Source organism: Panthera pardus, unplaced genomic scaffold (assembly GCF_024362965.1).
Source record: "Panthera pardus isolate Hobbes unplaced genomic scaffold, ASM2436296v1 HiC_scaffold_3, whole genome shotgun sequence".
Taxonomy (NCBI): domain Eukaryota; kingdom Metazoa; phylum Chordata; class Mammalia; order Carnivora; family Felidae; genus Panthera; species Panthera pardus.
In genome coordinates this window covers 19,897,416-19,914,891 of record NW_026526876.1, presented here as the reverse complement: position 1 = coordinate 19,914,891, position 17,476 = coordinate 19,897,416, and the positions used below count along the sequence as shown (strand labels likewise).

At 52.0% G+C, this 17,476-nt stretch overlaps 1 non-coding gene across 1 annotated transcript; it reads left to right on the top strand.

Moving 5' to 3' along the window:
- Window positions 1-4,989: 4,989 nt before the first annotated feature.
- Window positions 4,990-5,096, top strand: LOC128774414 (U6 spliceosomal RNA). The gene has a single exon (XR_008418982.1). It is a non-coding gene; the product is annotated as a U6 spliceosomal RNA (small nuclear RNA).
- Window positions 5,097-17,476: the final 12,380 nt, after the last annotated feature.

Genomic DNA, 17,476 nt, shown 5'->3' with positions numbered 1-17,476 from the left:
GCCTGGTTTGTACCTGTTGATATAATCCTTAATAGCTCTCCCTTGGCTCTCCAAATGGGGCCCGTTTGAATGATAATGTTATGGTTTCCCCAGCGCTAGCAAGAGAGAAAAGAGTGTATTTCCCCCTCCTTCTGTTCAGCTCAGCCCTGAGCCAGGTGGAGCCTCTGAGGCAGCAGTTTGGGAAGACCCCAAATCACACAGTTCCTTCTGCTGGAGTCAAAGCCAAGAAGGAAACAAGCCACCCTTTAGGTTGGAGGAGGGCGCGGAGAGCCTGTGACCTGGGCTTCTCCGTCTCACAGCCTGGGCCTAGTGCCCTGTGTCCCCCTAGGTCCTGTCTTCTCTCCTTTATTCACCCAGATCTGAGGGTAACAGCCCAATTGCTCTAGGAAAAACACTTTGAAAAGTTTTCCTGCACTTATTTATATGAATGCATAATAATGCATAAATAATGTAAATGCAGAAATAATGTCATATGCATGGGGGTGTGTGTGTGTGTGTGTGTGTACTCTTATTTTCCTTTGCCTTGTTAGCTCCATTTTCCTTTCCATCTCTCTCTTCTTTATCCACATAACCATGGGGAGATCCGTGCTAATATCCCAGGAGGGGTCCTTCCACATTTTTCTTTAAAATCATGTATACTAACCTGTGCATACATGCGTATATGTATATAATGTTTCATGCACACACACATATATATACTTATTATAAGGGTACAGGTGGGCTTTTGTAGTTGTTTGTTTTACTGAATTAAATGGTATTCAGTTTCTTGTGTCTTGCTTTTCTTACTCAGCAATGGCCCAGGGAAGTTGTAAATGCTCTGGTGTAGCTTCAGTGAATTGTTTTGCAACAGTGTGTAAATGTACTATAATTTATTCACCTGAATCTCTAGCAATGGGTATTCACTTTGTTTCCACCGGGGAATTTCCCAGCCACCAAAATATCCATGTGTTACACTCCAGCCCTAATGCCCCTGACTTGTATATGATGCAGAATCTTTAAAAGCGAGAGTCAATTTGAAGAGTTTAATCAGCCACCATTTTTTTTCAAGATGTCGGATGGACCCACCAATCCAACTTCAGGCCTAGCTGGATGCTGCCCTCAGTCCCACATAAATGTAATCAAGAGCAGCCATTTCTATTCTCTCATGTTTGCTCTCTGAGTGCAGTTCTGGACTGGGGAGGATGGGGGGCCAGCCAAAGCGGATTCCCCACACAGCAACCACCTTGATGTACTAGGAAGGGCTCAGGCTCTTGGAATAGATGACCAGACCTCAAATTCTGGCTCCACCGCTTATAAGTTGGGAGATGTGGGTAAATACTCACCTCTTCCAGCCCCAGTTTTCTCACCTTTAGAACAGGAGTCGTGAGACCAACCACGTAGAGGGTTAAGTGGGATTATGTGCACACAGGTCCTGGGGGAAGAAAGGCTTCCCCACTCACACATCATGAGTCATGGCGGGGCTTGAAGGGGAAAGTTCACATCCATCAGTAGTGATGCCCAAGGCGAACAGCGCTAGTCTGATCCGCAGACAGAAACAGGTTGTTTCCAGAGTAATTGGATGCCCTGTCTTTGTTTACAGAGCCACGTGTGCACCCAGGATGTTGAAGGCACTTGTTGTTGGTCAAGTCCAGAGCACTGGTGAGACACAGGGAGAAAGACAGGCCTGGAGGTGCCCTTGCTAGGAAGGGTCCAGAGAGGAGGGTAGCTGATGGAGAGCTGAGGACTTGAGGTAGGTGCCCTGGGTTATGGGTGCAGGGGTAGCATTCCCTAAACCTTTCTGAGCTCTGGCCTCGGGCTCGGTGGGGCAGGAGCAGGCGGTAGACATTCCCCACCTGGCAACAGAGGTCTCTCCCTGTCCTTTCCATACACAACACCTCACACTTTCTAGACTCGCACCTGCTGATCTACCCACGAAGAAAGCAGAAACTAGAGCCTAACATCATAACGTCTTTGTGGGCTTAATGTGGGTGCATCGCCCCCCCCATTCAGATGTTGAAGCCCTAACCCTCCAGTGTGATGGTATTTGGAGGTGAGCCTTGGGGAGGTAATTAGGTTTAGATAGTCCTGAGGGTGGGGTCCTCGTGATGGGCGTCCTTATGAGAAGAGGAGGAGAGATGAGAGACCTTTTTCTCTCTCTGCCATGTGAGGACACAGCAAGAAGGCAGGTGTCGGAAAGCCAGGAGGCGAGCCTTCACCAGGAACCGAATCTACCGGCATCTCGATCTTAGACTTTCCCGGTCTCCGGAGCTGTGGTTTAAGCCCCTGGTATCTTGTTACGGCAGCTGGAGCTGGCTGAGGCAGCACCCATGCCTTTCTGTTTAGGATGCTGGAAGAAAAGACCAACAGAATGTTTTTAACATGTCTGGCCCCTGAAATTGTGTCCCATAGCCAATACCAAGACCCTTGCCTCCATCCACCGTCATGCTCCCAGGGGACGGTGACCAGCACTGTGGAGAAGCATCTGGCAAGTCGGTGGGGGAGAGAGCCCACCAAAAATTCTTAACGTCTCTGGAAAGGGTGAGAGCAGAGGATGACTTAGGCTGGAAAACCAGAGAGTTCCCTCTGCCCCCACAACTTCCCATTACTAAGGGCCAGATTTTGGCTTCAAACCAGACCCCAAGGAACTACCCAAGACCTCCAAGAAAGTACAAGGATTCCAATTCCCTTCATCCCCAGCAGCCTTCTCTGAGTCACCAAATGCCCCCCCTCCAGCATCTGCCAAGCCATCACTCACCACCCCTCCCCCACCCCAGACACCGCCCAGATCCTAGTGACGGTCTTTCTTGGGGACAATTTGCCCAGGACTCCGACATACTCATTTGTACCTTCCTTGGTACCAAGCATGCTGTCTTGCACACAGAGGATGCTTTATATGTATTTGATGAGTCATTGATTAGAAACGATAGGATGGTCAACACCAGCAGAGGGAGGGGACACTGGGAGCCAGCAGGTGCCTGAATTGGAGGAAAAAGTGAAGCCCCATCCCCAGGCAGAGCTTGAGTCTAGAACCCAGAGTCCCCACCAGGGAGGTGGGAGCCATTGTTACCAATTACTCAGACCTGGGTTTCATTCATTCATTAAAATCTTCAAAATGGGAGTTGTGTTAACGGCCAGGCATGCTGTTCTTTCCCCTCCAGGTAAGAAGATTTATTGCCCAAACTTACATTTTATCGCGCACAACCGAATAAAAATGATCGATTTCCCTGCCCGCCTTACAGCATCCTTCCACAGTTATTAAAGTCTCTAAAAATGTTTTCTTTTTTTTAAAAAAAAAAAAAGGTTAAAAGAAAGAGAAGTGGAGAGAGAAGAAACCAAAAGGAGACAGAGAAACGCCGGATTGCTGAGGGCTATCCATCTTGTCAGCTCGGGACCGCATAACCTTGATGTCACTATATTTTCTGCTCATATCCAAATTTACAATTTGCCAGCCAAGGAGATGGAAATGCCAAACCTCCTCCTTGGAGGTGAATGCCGGGAGGTTCTTAAAAGGCCCAAGAGAAGGGAGGACCCCCGCTCTGAAAACCGTATAAGACAGCGAACCTGTCCCTGAGCCTTTAGCAATTTTCTCCAAGTTGGGAAAGCCCAGCCTCCTAGGGCGAGGACGGGGTTTTCACTCCAGGGCCCCAAACGCATTCATCCAAGAGTCCCATATGCGCTCTGTCCCCCTGATGGACAAGCAGATCTGTGGCCCACCTGAGCAGCCGCGGCAGGCTGGAAATTCGCCGCTCAGGTTAGGAGATGTGATGGCGGAGGAAGGTGTGAAGCATAGTGTGCGGGAGGCGTTTAACCCACAGGAAAGCTGCACACGAGCCCAGCAAAAGTGCCAGTTTGCACACAAACAGGATGGGCTATTACACATCATTCATCTGTTCGTTCTAGTAGGTCCCCAAGAACCTTCTCTCCGCTGTTTTGGTAATTTAATTTTACTAAATACCAAGTAATACAATTGTATATCACCCATTCGCAAACATATTGTGAATTCCTTCAGGACAAGAATAAGGTCTCTCTCTCTCTCTCTCTCATGTGCACACACACACACACACACACACACACACTGGGTGTTTTCTACAGGGGTCTGTTGCAGCTTATTCAGAGTGGTAAAACCCTGTTTTAAAACATAATTCAGAATTTATTATTCGTTACTAGATCAGTCTGGCCTTTTTCCAAATTAGTGCTAATTAGTCAGTCTTCCTGGACTTGTTTCTGGGCGAACGAGGACCTCTGTCCTTTGCTGAGACCTCAGTTCCTCCTCAGGCAATTCCATCCTGAGTCCTGAGGGATGCCGACACCCCAGGCGAGGCCGTGGGCCTCCGCAGCAGCACTGGGGGGTACCCTCCCTGGAAGGCTCCCTCCATTGTCCCGGGTTTTCCCGGTGCGTGGGAGTCTAGAGTCCTGTCGGGGAGCACTTTCCCAGCGTGGCCTGGAAGATAGCCATAAATCTGTCTCGGGCCATTTGACTCAGGCCCTCAATGCCAAGCTTAACAGGCACTTCCATCGGTCCTGATGCGCCAACGATCTATAAGCCATTAACCAGGCAGTATTAGACCTCCCAGCTCGGACTCTTCTGTGGGAGCACACGCAGAGAAGGAGGGAAGGAGGGAGAGAGGGGAGGGCTGCCTGGACGGCAACCGCTGGGCCCATTAGGGCTGCAAAATCATGCAGCACCTGCCCAGCCAGGTCCTACTCTAGACCTGAGTGTAAGACAGGGACCCAGCCCAGCAGTGAGAGGCCACAGCTGGCCAATGGCTGGAGGGGGGGGGGGTGGCGGGCAGTCAGGACAGTGGTTCAGACTTAGAGAGCCACCAATCTCACTTCTGCTCTTTCTGCTATGTCTTCTAGAAGGTGCACTGCCAGAGTGGGCTGCACCTGTCCTCAGGCAGTCGGCCTTTGACCCCTCACTCCGAGTCCAAAAGCTCCCCCAGAGCCCACGTCCTGGGGCATCCCATCCTGAATGCCAGATCCCCCCTTTTATAAGAAGAGGTGGCTGGTGTGCTCGCTTCGACAGCACATATACTAAAATTGGAACAACACGGAGAAGATTCGCGTGGCCCCTGCACAAGGGTGACACACAAATTCGTGAAGCTTCCAGGTTTTTAAGCAACACTAATATAAAAACAGGGAAGGGGACGAAAACATAAGAGACTCTTAAATATGGAGAACAAACAGAAGGTTGCTGGCGGGGGCGGGGGGGTGAAAGGGGGGAGGGGCTGAATGGATAAGGGGCATTAAGGAATCTACTCCTGAAATCGTTGCTGCACTATATGCTAACTAACTTGGATGTAAATTAAAATAATAAATTAAGGGAAACCAATTTGACAATAAACTTCATATATTGAAAAAAATAAAAAAATAAAAAAATAAAAACAATACATTAAGTAAAATTTTAAAAAAATAGACGGCTGGTGGTGGTAGTAAGGGCTAACAACTGTTTGCGCTCCCCAAGAATCAGGTGCTAGCCTCAGTCCATCTCACACACACACACACACACACACACACACACAGCCCCTCTGTCACCACAGCAACCCCAAGAGACAGCTGCTGTTCTCAGCCCCGCCGCTCAGGTCGAGGAGCAGAGGCACAGAGCTGTTAAGAAGCCTTCCCAGGTCACACAGCTGGAAGGCAGCATGCGGATTTTAACCAGACCGCTTGGCTACGGGACCTGTGCCCCTTCTCGGTGGCTCTGTTGACTGCCTGTCAAAGTGGCTGGGAGGCCAACATCAAAACACACTGGATGGAGACAGCCCAACTTAAGGTTGGCGAAAGAGTCATGCGTCCCAGGTGGCCACCACTGAACTGGTAGGACTGACCCCGCAGCCCGAAAAGCGAGGGAGAGCAGTTTACCTAAACAGTCCTGGCTCAGGCCAGAGAGACCGAAAATTGGATCTTCTATTCCTTCTAGAAACAGGACTGTCTAAGTTGTTTCCATCATCGGAGCCTCTTAGCCCATCCATGTTTTTAGGTCCAAGATCTCCTCGTTCTGAGGTTCTTATGACAAGAGCCTATGCCAGCTGGCTGTGCTGAAGGGACCGGTCTCCAGGGTCCCCTCACATGGCAGATGTCCCTTCATACATGGGAGGGACAAGATGGGACAGGATGAGATGGGAAAGGAAATGGATGAGTAGTGTCTTTTTAGCTAAATTATCCATGTGTTCCAAAGTCCTGACTTTCCAAAAACTTATGGATAATCGATCATTAAAAAAGAAACAACCAGGGGTGGCTGGGTGGTTCAGTCGGTGGGGCGTCCGACTGGGGCTCAGGTCATGATCTCCCAGTTCTTGCGTTCGAGCCCTGCATTGGGCTCTGCGCTGACAGCTGGAGGCTGGAGGCTGCTTCGGATTCTGTGTCTCCCTCTCTCCCTGCTCCTCCCCCACTCGTGCTCTGTCTCTCTCTCTCTCTCTCAAAAATAAATAAATAAACATTAAAAAAATTCTAAATAAAGAAGAAATATCCATACCATCCCAACACCTACCAGATAACAATGTGTGTAATAGCCTGTGGTCCAGTGCTGTTCGCCCAGGATTGAGAAAGCTCCATTACACGTGTATTAGTCAGCTCAAGCTGCTGTAACAAAATACCACCGATGGGGGCTTAAACCACAGACATTCATCTCTCACTGCTCTGAAGGCTGGGAAGTCCAAGATCAAGGTGCTGGCAGACTCAGGTCCTGGTGAGGGCTCTCCTCCTGACTTGCCTTCTTGCTGTCTCCTCTCAGAAGGGGACCAATCCCATCATGGGGACTGCACCCTCATGACCATCTAAACCTAACTACCTCCAAATACTTCAAAGGCCCACCTCCAAATACTTCATCGTAGTGGGGGTGAGGGCTTCAACATATGGATTTTTACGGGGACACAAACATAGGCTCTCGAGGCCTCTCTCTGTGTTCCGCTTCCCCGCTGTGGGCCCCAATCTACCTGGATTACCCCACTTATGTCCCATCTCAAAACCCCTTTCTCCCAGGAAGCTTCTCCTGACTACATCTTCCCTTTCTCTGATTCCCAGCTCTAGTTAGAATGTGTCACCCAGTTGAACACCTGCTTCTGTACAATGCTGTATTGATCTTGCAATCCAGATATAGAGCTCACAAGCCTACGTTCCTGCCCTGTGGCCATCCTGAATGACTTTAATTTTTTAATGATTAAGAAACAGACTCGCAAAGAACCATAGAGCATTAACCCCTCATCTTACAAATTTGAAAACAGAGGCTCTCAGAAGTTATGGGTCATGGCCTAATGTCATGTGGCCAGGACAGCCAGAGCTCAGAAGCCTGGTATCTTGGTGTCTTTGCTTGAGTTCTAAAAGCAGACATACGGGCAAGGATTGGAGTGCAAGTAGTTGATTTGGGGGGTGGTTCCAGGAAGCACGGGAGAGAGCGGAGAGGCAAGAGGGAAGGGAGGAAAGCTAATTAAGGGGGTGTTAATGAGTGAGCAGGTTACCACTGTGGGCAACCGGGGGCTCCATGTCTAGGGGCCTCCAAGAGGCGGCAAAACACAAGAGGGCTCAAGGTTGAAAGCCCCGCTTAGGGATTTAACTTCCAGCACCTCCTCTTGACTTGGGGGGCCAAAGAGGGTGGGCTAAAGAGGGAGGGGCAGGCCACCCGCCATGGTCAGTAACACTGGCCCATTCATGGGTGTAAAACTGCTACCCCGATTTCCTTCCCTGTGTCTGGTTCTCTGCTGGGGACTAGCCTCTGCCCCAAAACATCAGATGAAAAGATATGACCCCTAATCCATTCCCAGACCCCAGGGATACACATTGTCCCAAGGGCTTTGAAAGAGCACAAGCGGAAAATGGAACATCCAAGGATGTTTGGGAGACGCGTCATCACATGGGTGTAAGATGGCCCCTGACACACTTGCCTGGCTTCTTGCCACAGGACCCTCTTCCCGGGAACCTCCTGTGTAGGGGGCTCACATTAAGCATTAAGCACTGTGCCGGGGTTAAGCAGACCCCATCCCGGCCTTCCGCACTCCCAGGGTGGGTGGGCTATGGCCGCAGGGAGCTGACGGGCCAGCACGGTGAGTGACAACCCATGTGCGTGCCTCTTACAGCAGATCCGTGAGCACTGGGCACAGAAGGGCATGAGGAGGAAACACGGAGGGCATCTGGGTGGCTCAGTTGGTTAAACATCTGACTCTTGGTTTTGGCTCAGGTCATGATCTCACCATTCGTGGGTTTGAGCCCCGGGTCGGGCTCTGTGCAAACAGTGGGGAGCCTGCTTGGGACTCTCTGTCCCTCCCTTTCTCTCTCTCTCTCTCTCTGCCCCTCCCCCACTCGTTGCCAATCTCCACCACCACCACCCCCACCTCTCAAAATAAATAAACATTAAAAAAATAAAAAGGAGGAAACGTGGGCCATAACTTCATCTGTTTCACAAAACTCCCAGCTCTTCTCCCAGGCACATTATACTCTGAGTTTATGAGGCAAAGGTAATTGTCATTTTCCCCTCTTGTCCTAGAAGCCAAGCTCACTGCGGCCAGTGAATATGGGCCTCCGCATTAGACTGGCTTCCTTGAAAGGTATGGCCCTTGCATAGCTCCTCCCCTTCCAAACAGGCACAGGGAAAGCCCCAGAACAGGAGTCAGCAAACTCAGAGTCTAGCCTCCTCTCTGCCTCTAACTGTCTCTACACACACCTTGTGACATGTCCCTTTCTAGGCCTTCTTTTTCTCATCTGCAACCCAGGGATGTTGGATGGATCCATTGATAAGGACCTTTTCAGCACTGGTGTTCTGTGTCTTGATTGTAAAGGGCCCCCAGGGACACTGAGCCCCTGGTCCAGAGAAACTACTGACCCCTGGATGGACAACACACTTCTCAGTGACTTCTCCCTTATGCAACCTTCTCCGTCAAGGACACATGGTCCTCAGCATCCCAAGACACCTCCTGCTATGCTGATATGCCAGGTCTGGCGGGGCAAGTAAGCGGGGACAGGAGAGTGGCGGTGGCTCCCTGCTTTGCCCTTCCCGCGACAGGGCTCAGAGTCTTGGAGCAGAGCCACCTCAATGGCCTGGCACATATGAACCCCCTTCGCTGAGGTGGCATAGCCAACATCCTACCCTCTACTCCCGCCTCTGGCTCTGCTTATATCCACACCGACGGCCGTGTTGCACACAAACCTGTGTACCCAGTGGATTTGGGATGGGAGAAAAGAAAGCCAGGAGGGGTGGTTTCCTGGCTCCCCCTTCACCTATGGTCCCGTGGGGAACAGTGTGTTGGGATTTGGAGGGTTTTCTGACTGGCCTCCACTCCCCAACACTCCCAGAGAGTAGCCTCAATGCAAAAGGTTTCTGGGACATGGCCCCCCACCACCGGCCACCTGGCCTTTGAAGACACAGCTCAGATGTCCAGCTGGGTGAAGGACCTTTCCAGGGGAACAGCACTGAGCCAAGCCCCCGGAAGCCCAGGCCAGCCTCTAATAAGGGGCCATTCCTTTTACATCTGGTAGTATTTGATCTTTATTTGCTCAGATCGCAAAGCCTGTTTACAGGGCTTTCTTTTGCAAAGCGCATCTCAAACTTCTCACCGGCTAGGGCTCTCCAGCATCACGGCCAAGTGAGTGATTATCACTGTACCCTCAGTGGGGAGACTGGGGCTCCAGGAACAGAAGAGACTGGGTCCATTTCAGGTAGTCCCTCAATTTGGGGTCAGGGAGAGAATCTGCCGTGGGGTCGTGGGGTGGTGGAGCCGGGAAGCGGGGCAGTGCCTCCTTGGGACCTGGGGCACACCTGCTGTTTTCAAAAACTATGGAATGGGAGAAAGAAAAGAACAGAATGGGGGTGGGGGGAGACCCCCATGGCTCAGACCACCCTCTCCAGCAATCTCATGCAGCTGCGCGTCCGGTCACCTCCTTCCCAGCACCTGCCTCTCACGCCAACATTCAATCATCTTTTCCTATTCACTCCGTCTCTTCCATTTTTATCTTCCGCTGCCCGTGGAAATTGGTGTGAAATAAAAAGGCAACTCTGCCTACAGATGTAATCAATTGATTTGGCAGGTAGCCCGTGGACACCTAGGAAGGGGAGAGCCAATTTCCAGGGTGGATACTCCCTCCTGCATTTTCTCTCTCTACCTCCTCCCTCCCTGCCTCTGGGTCCCCCTCCTTTTATTTTTCTGTCTCCTTCTTTTTGGCCTTGCTTTGATCTTGTTATTTCCCGCTTTGCATTTAATGGAAATAAACCAGCCTATGGCTTTCCCCCACCTTTCCTTATTATTATTTTGTTGTATGAAAGGCAGTGGAGGGAAGGCGTCCCTGTCTCACCTGCTGCTTCCGCAGGAGAGGCTCAGCTCCCAGGGGCCTTGTCACTCTTTCTGGAGAAGTGGGACCAGGTTTGAGATCGTAAGGGATTCCAGCCTCCTAACCCCTCCCAGAGACTCCCAGATCGGAGAAAAGGCTGTAAAATCAGTCCCAGGATGAACATCTCCCTACCCTCCAGGAAAGGAGAAAATGCTCCATTCTGGGCCCTTGTATATTTTCACTCCGGAATTCATTTATTTATTAAGCATTACCATGGGGGGGGGGTGTAGAAATGTAGAAATGAACAAAACCAATCATAAATCCTTCCCCAGTGCGACAGCTGGCACAGAGTAGGTGCTCAATGAATGGTGGTCACTGTGGGTCCCTATCATCCTGAAAGTCTCTATTACAGTGCAATAAATATTCATTTCCTCCCTCCTGGAGGCCAGAGAGACTAACTTTGTATGATATCTGGTCTTTGTAGTTGTTTTAATATGAGAAAGAATGGACGAGTGAAACCCAAATCTTCACTCCAGTGCAATCTCTATTAGAAGACCTTCATTAAACACACATAAATGTATAATTAAAATTTTGTGATAAGTGGTATGAAGAGAAACCAGAGGGTGCTACAAGAAAGACTTAATTTAGAAAGGTGGGGGAGGGGGATCTGTGGGAGCCAGCATCTTAAAAAAAAAGCGTAATTTAATCCAGTGGTTCTCAAAGTAGGGTCCCCACAGCAGCAACAGCAGCGGCAAGGAACTTGTTAGAAAGCAAATTCTCGGGCCACCCCAGAACGGCTGAATCAGAAACTCTGGGGACAAGGCCTAGCTACTGAAGCTCTCCAGGTGAGTCTGACTCTTCCTTAAGCGTGAGAACGGAAGCTCTCCAGGTGAGTCTGACTCTTCCTTAAGCGTGAGAACGGCTGATGTCAGCTGAGGCGGGAGGGTTAATGGGAGCTGGCACAGGATGGGGAGAAAGAAGACTTTCCAGGCAAAGAGAATAGCATGTGCCAAGGCCCTGAGGCAGGAAAGTCCACGGTGTGGCTGGTGTGTAGCGAGGGACCAAGAGAGAGGGGTTGGAGAGGGGGACTTTGCAGGATCTTAGAGATCACTGTTGCCAGTGTGGGTTTTCTCCCGAGTCCAACCAGGATCCCCTGAAGGGCTGTGAACAGAGCAACAAGGCTATAAAATGTCAATGTCATAGAATCCTGTTTACAACTGTCCTGGGGGGGGGAAGGGGCAAGGTTTAAACAAACAACCCCCCATAACCTAGCTCCCAGCTGCTCTGACTGCTTCCCAGGGTCTCTGGCCCCTTCCCTGGACACACTTGCCCCCGGTGGACAGGACCCTTCTCAGCCCAAGGAAACAACAACTTTGTGGGGTTGCCGGGAGTGGTGTGGGAGGTCTAGGAGGAAGCCTCTTTTTATTCTATGCCTTTTGACACCAAATAGGGTTTTCTAACTGTCCGCATATATTATTTTTATCTTTTTAAAAATGTCAGGGGTGCCTGGGTGGCTCAGTCGGTTAAGCATCCGACTTCAGCTCAGGTCACGATCTCGCGGTCCGTGAGTCCGAGCCCCGCATCGGGATCTGGGCTGATGGCTCAGAGCCTGGAGCCTGCTTCCGATTCTGTGTCTCCCTCTCCCTCTCTGCCCCTCCTCTGTTCATGCTCTGTCTCTCTCTGTCTCAAAAATAAATAAACGTTAAAAAAAATTTAAAAAAATGTCAAAGGGAGGTATGCAACGTGTGGGATTATAGGTTGTTTTGGTATTTTTTTAATGTTCATTTATTTTTGAGAGAGACAGAACGCGAGTGGGGGAGGGGCAGAGAGAGAGAGGGAGACACAGAATCAGACAGGCTCCAGGCTCTGACGGCTCAGAGCCCCACGCGGGGCGCGAACTCACCAACCGAGAGATCATGACCTGAGCCAAAGTTGGACGCTTAACCCACTGAGCCACCCAGCTGCCCCTCTGCTCTACAATTTCTTGAATTCTACGAAATAAAAGCAAACCAAATTTTAGAAAGCCAGTAGTTACCAAATACTGTTATGGGTCGGGTGCTTTGGTGAGTTGACGCTTCGTTCCCTCGCCAAGTATTTACCGAGCACCTGCTATGCTCCAAGCACCGTGGGGACCGGGCAAAGAGGGGGAAAGGACCCCATCTTGCCTCCATGGAGCTTCCACTCTAATGGCAGTAATCAGATCAAGAAACAAATTTAAAAATTAAAACATGTGTCACAGTTTGCACGGGCAGGAGAACAGGGTGTGTGGCTGGGGCCGGGCTGAGTGAAGACCCAGGAGGGAGATGAGAGAATCCGGGAGTGTGTAGGTGGAGGAGGGGAGGGAGAGAAGCAGGGGGCCGGGGAAGGAGGGCTCTGGGACAGTCTGGGTGGGCCGGTGCAGGGGAGAGAGCAAGGGCACGGTCCCACCAGACAGGCTCTGAAGCGGGGCGCCCGCGGGGTCTGGTGTTGGACTGGACAAGGGAGAAAAGACAAAAGCCTCAAAGGTGGCAGCGGTTTTGGATCCGAGAAAGTGGAAAGATAGAATTGCCATTGATTGAGATGAAGTTTGAAGACTGGGGGACAAGTGGGTTTTTGGCGAGGAAGGGGGAACTGGTTGATTCACCTTGGAACGTGCGAAATTTGAGATGCTACGCCGTGAGTTTTGGTCCCCCCGGGGACGGACTCCAGGACAGGACTGGCCGAGCGCGAGGCTTGCAGAAACGCCAGTGAGGGATAAGGGACAAGGAGGGCCCTCAGCCTGAGACACAGGCCTGGCACTTCTGAAAGGCGACAGGGAAGGAAGAAAGCCTGGGGAGGAAGGCCCTCCAGCCACAGCACGGTTATGAGAATGTTCTCGCCAGACCAGTGGCGAGGTGGGGGTGGGGGGCCCTTGAGCCAAAACGTCCCACCAGGGATGCCCACATCCCACAGGGACGGGCCTGCACCATACCCTCTCTCTCCCTCCCCACCAGGCTCAGGACCCGGCTGGGAGGAGCCCATGGGACCACGGTGCCGGGCCCAGCGGATGTCAGCCACGGTGCTCCCACAACCAGAGGGGTGACTGGAACGTTCTCACGGCCCCCCACAGCCTATTAGATGTGGAAGTGGAGATAGCGAGTAGGCAGCTGGATATATGAGTCTAGAGTTCAACGTGAGGTCCAAGCTGGAGATAAAATTTTAAGAGTCTTCAGCTTATAAATGGTATTTAAAGGCACGAGATGGATGAGAGCGTGTGTGGCTGGAGAGATGTGTGGGCCAAGGACTAAGCCCGGAGCCGCACCTGCATTTAAGAGGTGGGGGGGGAGGGTGTTGGGTGACAGGGAGGCGGGAAGGAAGGCAGAGCCCGTGGGGTCCTGGAAGCCAAGGAAAGGAACTATTACAAGCAGAAGAGACCACCCCCGTTCAGAATACAAGCAGTCACCGTTTGCTAAGCATCCTTCGCGGGCCGGGCACTCGGCCAGGACTTTCTGTGCATCCTCCCCTGTGCTGGGTGCTGCAGCGAGCCGCCCACCTTCCCCCAGGGGCCGACACTCCCACCCCCAGTTGCTGGAAGTGTTGACTGCCGACACCCAAGCTTTCACCCCCTCCCCAGGGACTGGGTGACGCCGGGGGGTTGGAGGCTTAGCCTCCTGGGTGGGATGCTCCAAGCCCAGGCTGCCAGTGATAGGTGGCTTCTCCATCAGAGCAAAGGATCACTGACGGTCCCAGGCTGGGGGAGGAGGTAGGGGATGATACGTCTTCTAGAATCTTCTGAGTGCTTCGGTTGGAAAGAGGAAACCCGCAGACTCTCTGGCCACACTGTTCTAAATTGTGACCCGCTTCACCCCCTCGACAGTCCTTACCCTCCTTCTCCACCAACTCTCCCTCCTTAGAGAACGCGCCAGACCTCCAGACACAAGAGTGACCGAACGCTGGGCTAAGACCTAGAGTCTACGAGCTCAGTCTTCTCATCTGTAAGATGGGAAGCCAGCCACGGCACCACCAGTGCAGAGGGTGCCGGGAGAAGGGGAACCCACTGAACCCCCAGGAAGAGAATAAGACAAGCCCACTTTAGACGGATTACCGCCCTGAAAGTAAAGAGTGCGAGGGCTGGCCAGGTGGGACCCAAAGGAGAATCAGGCAGTTCCTACCGGGGGAGAGAGCTTGTCACCCAGAGAACATGAACACTGGGTTGCATCACAGAGTGACGCTCGTCAGCTAGTTGAGCGCAGGCAGGACCCCTACGTTCGAGAGGCCCCTGGACAAAAGGTAGGTTGGTGTAAGCCGAGAGGGTCTCCTGGAGGAAGCGAGGTTCCAGACTTGTTGGAAAGGCTAGATAGCCAACAAGAAGCACCAGGTTGGGGCACCTGAGTGGCTCAGTGGGTTAAGCATCCGACTCTCAATTTTGGCTCAGGTCATGATCTCGCAGTTTGTGGGGTCGAACCCCGCGTTGGGGATTCTCTCTCTTTCCTGTCTCTCTGTCCCACCCTCTGTGTGCTCTCCCTCTCCCTCTCTAAATACACATTAAAAAAATTTTTTTAAAAAGAAGTGCCATTTCAGTCATCGTGGTCCAGTGACACAGGGAGGTCCTAATTCCACCATTTTCCTCTGTGGCCTCAGCCAAGGTGCAAAACCTCCCAGAAGCTCAGTGTTGTTATGTGTGACATGGGAAGCTGGAGGAAGATTATGTGTCTGAAAATGTTTTGTAAGCGGTGATTCCCGGGCTTTGAGACTCCATCGATGAGGGAAATTTCCAAAAATCTGGGGCCGACATAAGATTCCGACTTTCTATTCCGCCAGGTAAGGACCCTAACACACAAACAAACAAACAAGTGAGTATCTGTCGTCTCTATGGTATCATCGAAGAGCAAACAGGCTTGACAGCAGAAATGAAGGAAGGCCAGAAGCTTCAAATAAAAGTCCTTTAAAAGAATTGTTTAACTGGGGACGCCTGGGTGGCTCCGTCGGTTAAGCATCCGACTTCGGCTCAGGTCATGATCTCGCGGTTTGTGAGTTCGAGCCCCTCGTCTGTGCTGACAGCTCGGAGCCTGGAGCCTGCTTCGGATTCTGTGTCTCTCTCTCTCTCTCTCTCTCTCTGCCCCTCTCCTGCTCACGCTCTGTCTCTCAAAAATAAATTAATGTTAAAAAAAATTTAACTATAATATAAAAACAAGGAGGAGGACAAAACATAAGGGACTCTTAAATACAGAGAACAAACTGAGGGTCGCTGGAGAGGTTGGGGGTGGAGGGGGTGGGCCAAATGGGCAAGGGGCATTAAGGAGGGCACTTGTTGGGATGAGCGCCAGGTGTTATACAGAGGGGATAAGCCACTGGAATCTACTCCTGAAATCATCACTGCACTCTATGCTAACTATCTTGGATGTAAATTTAAAAATAAATAAGTACATAAATACATAAAATTAAAAAAAATTCCTTAACTTAGGAGTCAAAAAATTAACTTAGAAGAAACCTCACCGGCTTGTCCTTTGTTTCTCCCCCTTTGCCGACGAGCAAGGAAGTTTTTCTCTGAGAACATTGGGGGTTGACAAACACAGAAAGCTGCCTGTAACTCCGCGGGAGGCCCAGATCCCAGGGGCTGCGGGTCAGGCTCACCCCATCCGCTCCCCATGCGGGGCACCCCAGAGGGAAGCCTGCTGAATACAGTCCCCTCCCCCGTGGGGGGCAGTGCGCAGAGGAGGATGCTTCTCTCAGTAGAGGATTCAGGCCAAGGCAAGTCAGGACCTCAGTAGCAGCGGTAATAACCACAGCCGAGTGTGTGATCCGCTGCCTGCTGAGCGCTGACCCGAGGGCGTCCTGAACGTGAAGCTCACAACAGCCCCGGAGGAAGGAAATCATTATCATCCCTGCTTTACAGCTGGGGAAACTGAGGCATGGCAAAGTTCGGTCACTTGCTTGACTCTCATGGGCAGTGAGTGGCAAAGCCAGGGTGCTAACTCAGCCAGTCTGGTTGCACTTTGTGCCCTTAAATACGTCACTGCGTGGCCGAGAGAGAGAGAGACAGAGACAGAGAGACAGAGAGAGGAGAGAGGAAGAGGGAGGGAGAGAGAGACAGAGGGAGGAAAAGACAGAGACAGAGAGAGAGGGAGAGAGACATAGAGACAGAGACAGAGCAACAAAGGGAGGGAGAGAGAGACAGAGGGAGAAAAAGACAGAGACAGAGAGGGAGAGAGACAGAAAGAGAGACAGAGACAGGGACAGAGAGAGACAGACAGAGAGGGAGAGAGGGAGAGGGAGGGAGAGGCAGAAAGAGACAGAGGGAGAGAGAAGGTAGGTGGGCAGGGAGAGGAACAGGTTGATCTCCTGGTGCCAAGAGGCAAACTTCCAACAAAACCACCCACCAAACCCGAATGTTCAGACGCTGGCACGTCAGGTCCCAGCAAAGCTGCCTTCCTGTATGAGCTTCCCGCTCTAGTGAGTTGAACGGTGACCTCCAGAAAGGCGTGTCCCAGTCTTAACCTCCCCCCCCCACCCCGAACCCATGAAGGCGGCTTATTTGGAAAAGGGGACTCTGCATTAGGCAAAGATCTGGAGCTGAGATCAGCCTGGATTTAGGGTGGCCCCAGATCCCGTGAAGGGTGTCCTCACAAGAAGGCAGAACAGGGGCAGAGAGCCACCCGCAGAGACACACGGAGGAGGGGGAGGCCCCGCGAAGACCGAGGCAGAGACTGGAGGGCGGCGTCTCCAAGCCAAGGGACAGCAGGGTTGCCAGCAGCCGCCAGAAGCCAGGAGAGAGGCCTGGATCAGACTCGCCCTCAAGGCCTCCAGGGGGAGCCCCCCGCCCCCGCCGACGCCCAGCTTTGGCACAGCAGGCCTCCAGAACCGCGAGACCATCAGCTTCAGTTATTTTAGGCGCCCCCCCGCCCCCCATTTGTGGTGCTTCATCAGAGCAGCCCGGGAATCCACTACGCCCCCTTCCACTTCCTTCTTGTCACCCCCCACCCCCGTCAGGGACCCGGAGACTTCCGTCTCCCCCCCTCTGCTCACGCCCATCCCCACCGAATCCATCCTCAGAATGCCGAGTCCTGAGGTCCCCATGGCAACGGCTCGGAAGCCAGAACCCAGGATTACCAGTGTGGATCAGCCCACGAGATAGCTTCGAGGTGGGGGGCCGGAGGGGTCCGCTGGGAAAACAGCAAAGAGGAGGCCACACCCGAGTGACAACCCCCCTGCGGTTGAGAGCAGCTGCTCTCTAAGAAAACAAAGCGCAGTGAAAAGTCCCCCTCTCCCGGATGAATAATCT